Source organism: Antechinus flavipes, chromosome 5 (genome assembly GCF_016432865.1).
Source record: "Antechinus flavipes isolate AdamAnt ecotype Samford, QLD, Australia chromosome 5, AdamAnt_v2, whole genome shotgun sequence".
NCBI classification, from domain to species: domain Eukaryota; kingdom Metazoa; phylum Chordata; class Mammalia; order Dasyuromorphia; family Dasyuridae; genus Antechinus; species Antechinus flavipes.
The window spans coordinates 285420577-285434257 of NC_067402.1; the positions used below are offsets into that span (position 1 = coordinate 285420577).

Sequence of the window (13681 nt, forward strand, 5' to 3'; positions counted from 1 at the left end):
GTGGAACAGGCACTGCAAAGGCATGGAGTTGGTTAAAGGAGTGCCATATGTGAGGAAACCATTTTAACTAGGTTAGAGATTACTTGGAAGGGAGTAAAACTAGGAAGGGGTCAGATGGTGAAGTATTAAATATCAAACCAAGGATGTGATATTTTATTAGTGTGGTAATAATAAACTACTCTCATCTTTATTAAAGGATGGATGATGGGAGAAATTTCTTTGGTGGCTGAATGAAGAATGGATCGGAGTAAGGAGAGACTTCAGGCAGAAACCAAATAAAAGCCTATTGTTTCTAATTGTCCAGTTGAGAAGCGAGAGAGGATTGCATTAGGAATATGATGGCTATGAGTGAAGGGAGAGAAGGGGAAGATTTGAGAGATTCCTTGGTAACAGAAATGACTGAAGTTAGCAATTGGCTATATATGAGGAACTGAGAAGTTGAAAAGATACTGAGATTGCAGGCTTTGGTAACTGGGAGGATAGTGGAGCCATTAGCAGTCATTGGAAAGAAGGAAGGATTTGGGAGGAAGTAATGAGTTCTGCATCGGATATTTGGAGTTTAAGATGACTACCAGACATCCAGTTTAACACATCCAATAGAGAGGTGGCGATGTGGGACTAAAGCTCAGGAGAGAGATCAGAGTGGAATATAGAGATCTGGGATTTAATTGCTTGGAGATGCTTATAGATCCCATAGGAAAATGTCATTTGAAGGGAAAAGAGAAGAACCTGGATTGAGCCTTCTTTCTGTGACTTCCCAGACCAAAACACCCTTCTCTATATCAATTGCCTCCCCCGTTCACATGTAAACTCCTGGAGGATAGGCTTTCTCTCATCTTATATTTCTATTCCTAATGCTTAGCACAGTGTCTGGCACACAGTAAACATTTAAATGATTTTTATTAATTCATTCTAACCTCCTTTCTTTTCTTTCTGGTCCCTCCTTTATCCAAGTGAGCAGAATCGTTATTCTTAAATGACATTCCGTCACTCGTACACCCAAAGGTTTTCAGTGGCTCCCTATTATCCATAGAATAAAGTTCAAATTTCTCTGTTTGATATTCAAGATCCTTCAAAGTAGGAATCTGACTTTCCCAGAATCTTCTCCTATAATAACCCTCCTACATAGTCTCCACTCCTACCCTAAGATTCCTTCATATACACCCTCCATTTCCTATAAATTTCAGCTGAGGACAAAGCACCCTAGCTTTTGTGCCCAAATGGTGAGGTAGGTCTTCCTGAGACTCATCAATTTAATTCAAAATATCCAATTAAAAAATATTTATTAAACTCCATATATATGTATTGTGTATGTGTATATATATATATATATATATATATATATATATATATTGTATACTATATATGTGTATATATGTATGTGTATATATGTATGTGTATATATGTATGTGTATATATATATATATATATACACATATATATTGTATACAAAGGACTGTGTTAGCCCTTGGTGAACAGGGAGTATGTTTCCAAATCTAAATGAGATATGATCCCTGTCCTTACATCATTAATCTACCAATATAGATAATTGTAATATATATTACACAATCAGTCATGCGATCAACTCATCAACAAGCATTTATTTGGTGCCTACTGTTTATCAGGCACTGTGCTAGGTGCTGGATTTCCATTGGTACAGAGATTTTTCCTGCCAGGAGTTTCCTATAGCAATGAAATTCTAGAGCTCTATCATTCCCATATGAGAAGCAGCAGGAAGCCCAGGGTTCAAATCTCCCTTCTGAGACCTATCAGCTTTGTGACCCTGAGCAAATTATTTCACCTCCCTCATGGTCAAGACACCTCTCTAAGACCATAAATGAGCAGTTCTTCAAGAAAGGAGAAAAATTCTACACTGGAAGTTGTAGGTGAATTACCTACACCCCAAGTGCTTTGTTAAACCAGAGAAAGATACCATTACTAAACAAGGGGAATCAGAGAAGTCTTCTTGGGAAAAGGAGATAGCTGAGCTAAAGAAGTCTTTAAAAATGGAAGCTTTAAAGCCTTCACATACATGGAAAGTGTTCATGTTCAAAGCAAAGGGACATCAAGGTTTAGCTAAGGCATGACCCTGCCTTCATGATGCTTACAGTCTAGCAAAAGAATAAAATACAAACTGACTTATCACATAAAATACAAGATAAGACTAGAACAGAAGGCCCAGTGACCACCCATTCCCACTTTGCCCCAATAACCTCAGCATCAAAAACCCTCTCTCCTTCCAGGGTCATTTGGTCCAACCCCCAGTCTCAGGGCAGGAAGACCTTCATGCTACCTCCAGGAACTACTTCCCCTCCCTCACCTCAGAACTGAGGTAGGAAGCCAGCATCTCCAAGGCCTTAAGGGGAAGTGGGGAAGCTGCTCCTTGGCGCATGCGTGGGGAGGGAGGAGGGAACTCCTTCTGCTGCCCTGGATAATATCCCCATTAATAACTCCACCTCTGCTCGGGGGCTAATTGAGCCATGGAGAATGTTAATTTAATCGGGAATTCAGGCAGAGACAGTGGGAGAGCTGCAGATTAAGTTAACCTTATGGACTATTAACACAGCACCTGAAGGGGACCCCAGCATCAAGGAGAAGCAGACCCCAATCATGGATTCCCAGACCCACCCCTACCCTTGCCAGCTTTGGAACAGTGGTCAGAGAGAAGATGGCTGGGCAGCCACTGGAGACAAGGGAAAGAGTCAGGAACTCGTTAAGAGCTAGGTCAAAGTGCTGGACATGGGGGTATCATAGGAACCCAGATCTAGAACTGGAAATGAGCTTAAAAGTCATCAAGTCCAACTCTCACATCCATTTTAAGATAAGAAAATTTAAGTGAATTTCCTAAAATTAAAAGGTTGTAAATGATAGTTGGAGTTGTCCTGGGTGCCACTAATTATCTTATTAAGTAAGTCCCTTCCTCTCTCTCCTTTCCTACTGTTAAATGGGAAGACCACCATTCACTTCACTTTTACTCCCTAGGATATAAGGAATGAAAAAAAAATGTTTGAAAAACAGGAAGAGCCAAAGAGGGGCTCAGCCTCCCGAGGGAAGGACATGAGGAAAAATGTGTCCCCTGAACCCTCACTAAGCTCCAACGTGCAGTGAGGGAGGAGGGCATGTGGCATATGGCAGCAAGAGCTCACGTCTCTGGCAGCTCTGGGATGTCGCCTCGCACCTCTGAGGGTGCCAGGGAAATACAGCTCTCTCTGTCCTACCTCCCCCACTATTCAGCCATCCCTCCAAGAAGCACAGGCTGCTTGTGTAGGATGGATTCGTTGCAACCTGCCATCTTACAGAGGAGGAAACTGAGGCTGAGGAGAGGTTCCCTCTTGAAGATGTTGAAAGCAAAAAGTAAATCCATCTCCTTGGGCCCTACTCCAGCCTTCCTTCATCCTCTTCAGGAAAGGAAAAATGGATCGGAAGATCAGAGGAGCACAGATTTAGAACACCAAGTCCATCCCCTTCATTTTACAGAAAAGGAAACTGAGTCCCACAGTTTGAAGTAAAGGGAATTCAAGAGAGGGAGAGGTTCAGGAGCAGATAGCTCTCACTCTCTCCACCATCTAGCCAATAAGACTGAAGTCAAGGCCAGCCCAGAAAGATCCAACCATCTGTAGGGTAGCCTATTTCAAGGGCAAAAATCAGCCCACTCTCTGGCACATAATGGGTGCTTTTATTAATAAATGCTTGTGGGCCTAGCTTGATGAGATTGAAAAGAGATTAGAACATGGAAAATGTTCATCAGAAGAGGCTTTAAAATAGAGGATTTTAAGCACAGACACACACCCCTGCCCCCAGATTTTTAGGAAATCCATGAACTTAAAATATTACATCTTTATTTTCACTAACCTTGAACTAAAATTTAGCATTTCCTTCCATTATGAATATAGGCAACAAAGTACAATCTGACTAAGTTTCCCCAAGTTGCCAAAGGAGTCCATGGCATACATGCACAGGGGTGAAGAGTAAAGAACCCCCACTTTAGAATGTGGGGTTTCAGATCTGGGATGAAACCTAGAATGTGAAGCTAGAAGAAATGAGGAAAAAACTTAGAAAATAGGACCGACAGAGCCAAGAGGGACCTCAAGAACATGGAATATCCGAGCTGGAAGGGAGATTGTGAATGTCAGAAGTGGGAGGGACCTCAAAGGTCACCTCATCCAACTCCCTCATTTTATAGGGGAGACCCAAGTTGATTGAGTGACCTCTCCTGAGTTACCCAGTTAATAGGTAATAGGATTAGGTTTTAAAAGCAGGTCTTTGCTTCCAAATTCAATGTTTTTCCATCATGTTTCTCCTGCTAGACTGGAAACCTCCTGAAGGCAGAGGTTGATTCATCCTGTAATTATCTCCTGTGCTGAGCAGAGGTCCTTATATGTGTCTCCTGCAAATCAAACTGAGCCTTACAAATTCACTTCTAAGGCTATACAGATTCAATTCAATTCACAAGATGGGTGACAGGCTCAAAGAAGGTTTATGCTTAATGCTTGCTTTCTAGCCCACAAAGTGCCATCAGCTCTTATTACTGGCTCTAGTCTATCAGGATCAGGGTTCTGGACTGGGTTCTCTAAGCTGAGTCTGATTCTCCACTAGGGACAGGGATTCATTTTGGTCATGAGAATGCTCTGATCAATGACATCTCCTTCTTCTATCAATGCTAGTTGGTGCCTTCTCCAAAACTTGACATCACAGGGAATTGTCTGGAGGTTATGGGACTTGTGTAAGATAACACAGCCACCGAGGCAGAGAAAAGACTCAAAGCTAGATCTTACTGAATCAGAAGCCAGCTCTCCCCACTGTGCCACACTGCACAGTGTGGTACATGCTCCTTCCTTTCCTTTCCTTCTTCTCCACAGTGTGGAAAAGGGGGGACCCCCAATAGCTAAGGGAGCCCAGTGAATGCAGAGGAGATGATGCAGAAGAGGAAAGTTAGACCTATCTCAATTTCTTTTCTGCCCAGAATTTTATTTTCCTCCAAAATGTCTTTTATGTCCATCCTGGCCCATCTTTTTCATTCCCATACTCCACCTATAAGCCCCAGCAGCCTCCCATATATTCACCCTGACTCCTTCCTCATGAGTAATCTTCTCCATGTGCTTGTAGATGATATTATTCTCCTGCTCAAAGATCTTTCTCAACCTGGTACTTACAACATGGCTTCAGTCTACTATTATAGATATATGCTCTATATATCTATATATATAGATCTATAGATCTAAATATATATATGCTCTTCCCCTTCTCATCTTCTACATTCTAGTTAAATTGGACAAGTTGTCATTTCCCCCTCAAACATTTCCCCACCTCTGCACCTTTGCTCGTGCTGTTCCCTCCTCCCATCTGGACTTGTTGAATATTTGCAGAATGTTGTCCACGTGATCAGATGCATTCATTTTGTGAGTCAGCTTGATTTAGTTGTTTTGCTTTGTGTATCAGAAAATGAGTCTTGTTTTGTTTTGTTTTAAAGACACAAATTCATCTTTTAAAAGAAACGCTACTCATCCTTCTCGACCCAGTTAAGTGGATGCTTTTTTTGGGATGTCTTCCTTCATCCTCCCAATTGGAAGTCACCTCTCCATCCTCAGAGTTCCCTTAGTTTTCTGTTTAGAGTTTTCCTATGTTCCCTACCATATTCTCCTTATGGGATACTTTAGTGTTTATATCATATTCCCTACTAGAATAAGTTCTCAAGAAGATAGGGACCCTTCTTTTCATCTATAAATTCCCCCCAACAATTAGCCCTGTGCCGAGCACAAAGCAATCACAGAAATGTATGTTGATAGACTGATGCCCTGAAAGTTTTTTTTTTGGAAAAATGAATTAGTGAATAAATGGAGTAAATATATAAATGAGATGGGGAGAAATGTTTAAAACCACTTTATAGAGAGGGAAACTGAGTCCCAGATAGGTTAAGTGATTTATCTAGGCTGGGTCATAGATAATCATCCACCCAGGATTACAGTATCTAGGATTAAGATTAGAAGATCTTTAATAAATTATCTAGTCCAACCCCTTCTTTTTACAAATTTGGAAACTGAGTCCAATAGAAATCAGGTTAGTCGCCCAAGGTCACACACACATAATATGGAATTTGAACCATGGCCCTTTAATTCTCAGGACAAAACTCTTTAGAAAGTACCACACTGCCTCCTCCTGGTCCTATTGTACTAGAACATGCTCACTGCCAACCCCACCACCATCCAGCCTCAGTTCTTGGGCTTCAGAGTAGGGGTGGCTAAGCTAGACCCCTTTTGCAAGGTCTTCTCCCCTGGTTCACTACAAGTGCCAGTCCTTGAGCCCAATTCAAGGACTTGGGCCAACCTCTCTGCTAATTTTGAGCACAAAATCAATCCTTCCTTTCCTTCTGTTCTTCCTTCTTTCTTTATTTCTTTTCTTCTGTCTTTCCTTGCTTTTTGTTTTCTTCCTTCTTTCCTTTCTTATTTTCTTCTTTCTTTTTCTTTCCTTCCTTCCTTCCCCTAAAAAACTGTCACTAAAAGCCAGAGAGAAAAGTCCTTCCCCTCATCCCCGCATCTTTCTTCCCTTCTCTATATTTACCAATGCCTGAAGCAGATGGGACCCCAAGATATCCAGTAGCCTGCCAAGCACTACAGGGAGCCAACAGGCAGGGAGATGAGGCTGGAAACACAACATAACAGAAAAACCCTTGAATGAGAAGGAAATGTGAGTTCTAATCCTGACTCCCCCTATTATCAGTAATAATAACTGGGAGGGGGAGGGGGAGGAAGGGAGAGAAGAAGGAGGGAAGGAGGAAAGAAGTAAGGAAAGAAAGAAAGAAAGAGGAAAGAGGGAGGAATAGAAAGAAAAACAAGAAGAAAGAAAGAAAGAGAGAGAGAGAGAAAGAAAGAAAGAAAGAAAGAAAGAAAGAAAGAAAGAAAGAAAGAAAGAAAGAAAGAAAGAAAGAAAGAAAAGAAAAAGAAAGAAAGAAAGAAAGAAAGAAAGAAAAGAAAAAGAAAGAGGGGGAGGAAGCAAGGAAGGGAGGGAGGAAGGAAGAAAGAAAGGATGGAGATGGAAAGGAAGAAAGGCAAGGAGGGAGAAAGGAAGGAAAGAAAGAGGAAAGAGGGAGAGAAAAGAGAGAGAAGAAGAAAGAGAGAGAAAAGAGAGAAAATAAAAAGAAAGACAGAGAAGGGAAAAAACAAAAGAAGAAGGAAAGGAAGGAAGGAAAGGAAGGAAGAAAAAGAAAGAAAGAAAGAAAAGAAAGAAAGAAAAAGATGTGAGGGCTCTGAGGGAAGGAAGGAAGGAGAGAGACAGAGAACCAGAGGGGGGAAGAGAGAGAGAGAGAGAGAGAGAGAGAGAGAGAGAGAGAGAGAGAGAGAGTGAGAGAAAGATAAAGAGAGAGAGAGAGAAGAGAGAGAGAGAGAGAGAGAGAGAGAGAGAGAGAAGGAGGAGGAAAGGAAGAAGGGAGGGAGGGAAAGGAAGAAAAGAGAAAAATGGACAGATGGATAGAGACATACATACATACATGCTTTTGTAAACCTCAGTCTTCTTGGCTAAACAATGAAATTAATAATCCCTGTCCAGGCACACTCCCAGTTATTTTAAGGATCATTCAATCAACCAACATTTGTTCATCAATTGCCACATGTCAAGTGCTATGTTAAGTGCTAGAAACGCACAGTAAAAAAAGTAGGGTCAGCCAGTCCCAGCCTTCAAGGAACACGGAAGGCAACATGCAGATAAAAAACTGTAAGATACAGAGTGAATACAGGGTAACCTCAGAAGGGAAGGTATGAGCATCTGGGGGATGTTCATAAAGAAGATAGTGAATGGGCTGAGTCTTGAAAGAAGTCACAGATTCTTAGAGGCAGAAATGAGGAGTGAGAGCCTTTCAGTCATGGGGAACAAGTTCAAATGCAAAGGATCATAGGATGAGCTGAAACTGAAAGGACCTTGGACCAACTCAAATAGAAACAGATCACTGTAGACTGCACATTGACTCAAAAATACCATCAGTTAACATTATCTGTGTTGTATTGTATTTTTTACTTATTTTGTTAAACATTTCCCAATTACATTTTAATCTGATTTGGGCTACACTCAGTTTTAGAGGTCATCAGGTTCAATTTACAAAGGAAGAAACCAAGACTGATGGGCTAAAAGGGGTTTTCTCAGGGTCACACAGCTCGTGTTAATGTGAGGTCAGATTTGAACTTTTTGACTTTCTCTCCATCACGTCCCATGTTCCCTCAAGTGAGGAGGCACAGAGGGCAGATGGGAGATGTAGTATGAGGAAGAAAGAAGTAAATGAGATGATGTAATGATTGTTATTCTCCAGACCTTGATCTCTGACGATGTATCTGGCAGCCCAGGAGGGACCTGTGGGTCCCTCTTGTGGATCAAAGAGGTTCAGTAGAAATGGTACTTATTGGAGTTCAGGAGGACCTAGATTTGAATCCTAAACCTGCAAGTCACTGTAAAATAAGAGAGCCAGACCAGAAGGGTTTTGTGATACTTTCCAGCTCAAACCTCAGTTCTCAGGATCCAATAGAAGAATATTCAAAGAAAATAAAGTAAAAAAGGAGAAAGCGCCACCTCTTGAGCAGACCCACCCACATAAAGTTATTTCTCGCTCCCTCATCTCCTCCTACAGAGCAGGGTAGGAACCTTCTCTCATATACTTCCTGAGGGTCAAGGTCACCTCTCCCCAGATCTCTGATAATCTGGGGTTAGGAAATCTAGGTTCTTTCCACTTCCAACCCTCCAAGAGTCAGTGGGACTCTGTGACTAATCCCAATGGGATTCCCAGTCTCAGGTGGGTCACCAGGTCACTGAAAGGTGAGGGAAGCCTGAGACAGTTTCCTTAGCCTGGCTTGGCTGGGCGAAAGGAGGGGGAAGATGGGGTTTCCTGGGTCACCAACAAACACAGGACCTCAATTCTGAGCAAAGTTACAAAGGTGTCCTAGGAAAAACCAGCAGGGCAAAGGAGGATCTCAGGCTATCCTGTGAGGAGGAATGATTCTCATTCTTGACTGGCCCCAAAGAGTAGAACTAGGACTAAAGTGGAATCCAGGAGAGGGAGTTACAAAGAGGCATCCTTCTCATTGACATAAGGGGAAAATGTCCTGTCAAGGAGAATGGATCAGGCTGCCTTAAGAGGAAGTGGGCTCCTCCTCATTGGAGGATATTTAAATAGAAACTACATGATCACCTGTCAAGTGAGAGGCAGTGGAGGTTCTTTGGGTGTCCCGGTGGCTGAGGTCCCTTCAGATTCTGAGTTTGGGCCATTCTGAAGGCCAGGTGCTAATACTCTCCACACCCATCTCATGTGTGGCCCCAGTCCTGGGACAGTCTCACATAGACACACAAGGGGATCCATGTGGAGACTGTAGATACAAGGCGAAGGTGGAGTACTTGACATGTAGCTATGAGGTCTCCACCACCAGAAAGCATGAGTTAAGCAAGATTTATCCTTGCATAAATTCATCCCTGTCTGGGACTTAGTCTAGTTCAAAGGGTATCCCCTCAAACCCACAGGCTTGGAACCTGTGGAACCAAGATCAGTCTGAGACTTGGTAACTTGTGGTGGGGGTTGAGGGGGAGAGGGGAGAGGAGTTCAGATGTAGGATCTCATTGGTTTAAGGAACTCTTAACAAGGAATCTCCCTTTGCCAATATAAAATGCAGCATTTCTGAAACTTAAGGATTTTAGGAATTTGGCTAAGGTACTGAAGGGTAAATGACTTGCTTAAGATCATACAGTCTGTATGATCAACTGGGGAAGTTGAACTCAGATTTTCCTGACTCAAATCTATTTGTCTAGTTACTACATCGTTCTTATCTTTTTTTTCTCATCTGGCACATGGTAAGGAATTTTTAAAAATGCTTCTTGGATGAATGAATGAATATATGTATGTATATATGAATGTATATCTGAATGAATTAGTGAATGAAAGAAGGATGGGAAGGAGGAAGGAAGGAGGGGAGGAAGGAAGAAAGGAAGGAAGAAAGAAAGGAAGGGAGGGAGGGAGGAAGGAAAGAAGGAAGATGGAGGGATAAAAAGAAAGGAAAAGAAAAGAAAGGAAAGGGAAAAGGGAAAGGGAAAGGAGAGGGAAAGGAAAGGGGAAGGAAAAGGAAAGAAGAAGGAAAGAAGGATAGCCTACTCCAAGGGGAAGGGGCAGCAGTAGCTTTACTCTCTCCCCATGTACAAGAACTATGGCTCCCCTTTGTCCCTTGCTGGGACTATAGAAGTTGGAGAGAGAGCCAGAGCAACATAGAGCAGAACCTTCTCTGTTCTTCTGTCTTGGTCCAACCCCTCAAAGCAAAGGAGTGGAGGACAAAAGCAAATAGCAGCCTTATGGTTCAGTGGAAGTCAAAGCTTCTACATTCAAATCCTGGCTCTGATGCTTCTTCTCTAAATGACCTTTGTAAGTCATGTGTCTTCTCTCAGCCTCAGTTTCCTCATCTGCAAAATGAGGAACTAGATGGCTTTAGAGATGACTTGCAGCCTAGAATTCTGTGAGCTTAGAATCAAGGACCAGGCTCCCCCACTTCCAACATACACATCCAAGGAGCCAAGGCAGTCATCCTCACAAATAAACTTAGAGCAGAGCCACATCCACAATGCCCAGGTCTCACACACACACACACACACACACACACACACACACACACGTGCACCCATGAGGACATGAGTAGCAGTGTATACAGGAGTGAGCATGCTGACATGGCTAGGAAATGTAATGATATACTTGAAAAGGATGGGATTAGACCAGGGGGGCCTGGTTGGGAATCTCAGCTCTCCTTGCCCACCTATATATTATAGGTAAATCACTTCCCTTCTCCAGAGCTTAGGTTTTCTAAACTGTCAAATAAAGAGGATGGGCTGGATGCCGCTAACTTTCTTGCCAGCTCTGAGTCTCTGATCCTAGGACTTTCCTCCAGGGTGACAAGATGCTGAAAGTGTCCAGCGTGTCTGAGTAGGAGTCTGCACACTAATGCCCCAGACTGACCCATGGGCATACATAAACAAGAAGAGCTTCCTATCTACAACATCTAGACACAATCCAACCCTGTCCCCTTCACCCCCACATCTGGGAGCACAGGAAGGAATACACCATAACAAATATACACCACAGTGGGCAAAAGGCCCTCAGAGAACCTCTAGCAAAGGAAGCTTAGCTTATTAAAACGTGAACATGCTATAGAGACAGGCAGCCACACCCGCCCACCTACCCTCTATCAGTTATGGCCGGCCCACACGTCTGATACCCATAGCTCTTTGGGGATCCATAGATCCCAATAACAGAGAAGGAGATGGCGGGGGCAGGGAATTGGGGATCTGGCTCTTCGTGAGGTGGAGAGAGGTCTGAGAAAACAGGATGGACAGATGAGAAGGGGGAAAGGGATGAGAGAAGGATATAAAGGAGAGGGGACCGGGATAAGAGAAAAAGGGGAGAGATATGGCATAGGAGAAAAGAGAAAAAGGAGAGGAGTGAGGTAAGGAAAAGAGTAGAAAAGGAACAAGAAGAGAGGGGAAAGGGAAAGGATGGTGGGAAGAGGAGAAGAAAGAAGGAAAAGAGAAGAAGAAGAAGATATTAGAAAAGATAAAGAGGATGGGGGACAGAAAGAAAGAGAAAGGCATGTAAAGAAAGGAGAAGGAGAGGGAGAAACAGGGAAAGAATACAAATAGGAAGTGAAAGAAATGGGTAAGAATAGAAGGATAGAGGGAAGAAAAGAAGGCAGGAGGAGAAGAAGGGAGGGTGAAGAGATGGAAGAGGATAAGGAGGGAGATGGAGAAGAGAGAAGAAGGAAGGTTAAGAGAGGGGGAGAAATTAAAGAAGGAAGAAGGAGAAGAGAAGGGAAAGATGAAAAGTGAAGAAAGGTAAAGGGGAGGGAGAGGAGAAAAAAGAAAAAGGAGTAGGAGAAGGAGAGAGGGCATCTGAGGGATCTGAGATCTGAGGGCTAAGAAGGGAGAGGGAGAGGCAGGCAAGTGCAGAGAGGGCTGTGTCTGCTGGCAGGGAGAAGGGGAAAGGGTGAGAGAAAGATGGCAGAGAGAGCACACTACTGCAGAGCAGTCTGTTCAGCCCCACACCCCCGGACAGCTCTCCTCTCCTGCCCAGGGCTGCTCTCACCTGCTCTTCAGACCACAAACACAGACAGCACATTACACACACACACACACACACACACACACACACACACACACACAGGCTCCACAGCAGGGCCCTTCACCCTCTCCAGGAGAAGCCGTCCCACATGCCTGGCATAGACACAGCAGGCATGCACCCTGCACCCTGCCCACAGAGAAAGAATCCCCCCCTCCTGAGAGAGACACCTCCAGCAAGGCCCATGTGTCCAGACATGCGCATGAACACACCAGACACACATGGCACATGGTCGCCCCCAGCCCCTGGAAGAAAAGGAAGGAGCCCAGGGCCTTTCTGGCTGCAGAAGTCCTTGGAGCATTTCCTTGGCCCCTGACTTCCCCCATGCGAGGGTTGCAAATCCCCAGCCTGGTACTTTCCTCCAACCTCAAGACCCACCCCCAATATGGCCAGTCCCCTCCTGCTCTTCCATCCCATTGCCCAGTTTTGACCCCACCCCACTCAAAACCCCCTAAGGGTCCCAAAGGACTTCTGGGCATGTTTCCAAGAGCATCACTTCCCCTCTCCCCATACTTGTTTCCCTCTTCTGGAAAGGATGCTCATATCAGCCTCTTTTCTTCCCCTCAAGCACCCACCCCCCAATTCTCCAGATCCCCCAAAGTTTGCAAAGATCTGGGAGTTGGTGGAGGAGATAGAAAGGCAGCTTATTTGGGGGGTATTGGCTAATATCTCTTGGACTGCCTCTAGATAATCTCATGCTGTTGCCTTCTTGCCCCTTGCCCCCAAAATCTATAAATTCATACATATCATTCATCTCAGCTATTTCCAGCCTGTTCTCATCCATCCAGAAATCCAAGGCGAGTTCATTACCCCCCATGGGAATTTCCAGACTCCCGATACCAAAAAGATGTTGCCCCCTCCCTTCCGATTCCACTGACTCCCCCCCCTTTCCTAGCACCCTATTCCAACTCTCTTCCAACACACACACACACACACACACACACACACACACACACACACACACACCGAGGTGAGGGCCCTAGAATAGAACCTCCAGCTTTCAGTAACAGCATCCCGACAGCATCCTATCTCTACCCAATTTAGGCTGCTGTTGGAGTCAGCATCCCAGAGGCGATCTGGGATCTAGAGGGATCCACTTACCTGCTGATCCGGATGGAATTCCGGCAGAGGAAGGGGGAAGGGGGGAGGGCTGCTGCCTGCCCGCCTCCGAGGAAGAGAGAAAAGAGGGAGAGAGGAAAGAGGAGAGAGAGAGAGAGAGAGAGAGAGAGAGAGAGAGAGAGAGAGAGAGAGAGAGATAAAGGGAGGGCTGTGTGCCTGCCAGTGTTTGGGTATGGGTCTGTGAGTGTGCTGTGCACACTGGTGTGCAGGCGAGTGTGCGCTAGTGTGTGTATGTGTGTGTGAACCAGTGTGTGTATGTGTGTGTCAGTATGTGTCTGAGAGCGCGTGCAGACACCACCCCGCCACCACCTCTTCTCCTCCTCCTCCTCCTCCTCCTCCACCTCCTCCTCCTTCTCTTTTTCTTCCTCCTCCTCCTCCTCCTTATCCTCCTCCTCCACCTCCTCCTCCTCCTCTTTCTCTTCCTCCTCCTCCTCCTCC

The 13681-nt window shown here is 44.4% G+C and overlaps 1 protein-coding gene across 1 annotated transcript in view; it reads right to left on the bottom strand.

Moving 5' to 3' along the window:
- ELFN2 (extracellular leucine rich repeat and fibronectin type III domain containing 2) overlaps nt 1-13312 on the bottom strand; it is a 93811-nt gene extending 80499 nt beyond the window's left edge. Inside the window, exon 1 of the mRNA XM_051961834.1 lies at nt 13226-13312. The gene's annotated coding sequence lies outside the window, so the exon portion shown is untranslated. The remainder of the gene's footprint in view (nt 1-13225) is intronic.
- Between the last annotated feature and the right edge of the window lie 369 nt (nt 13313-13681).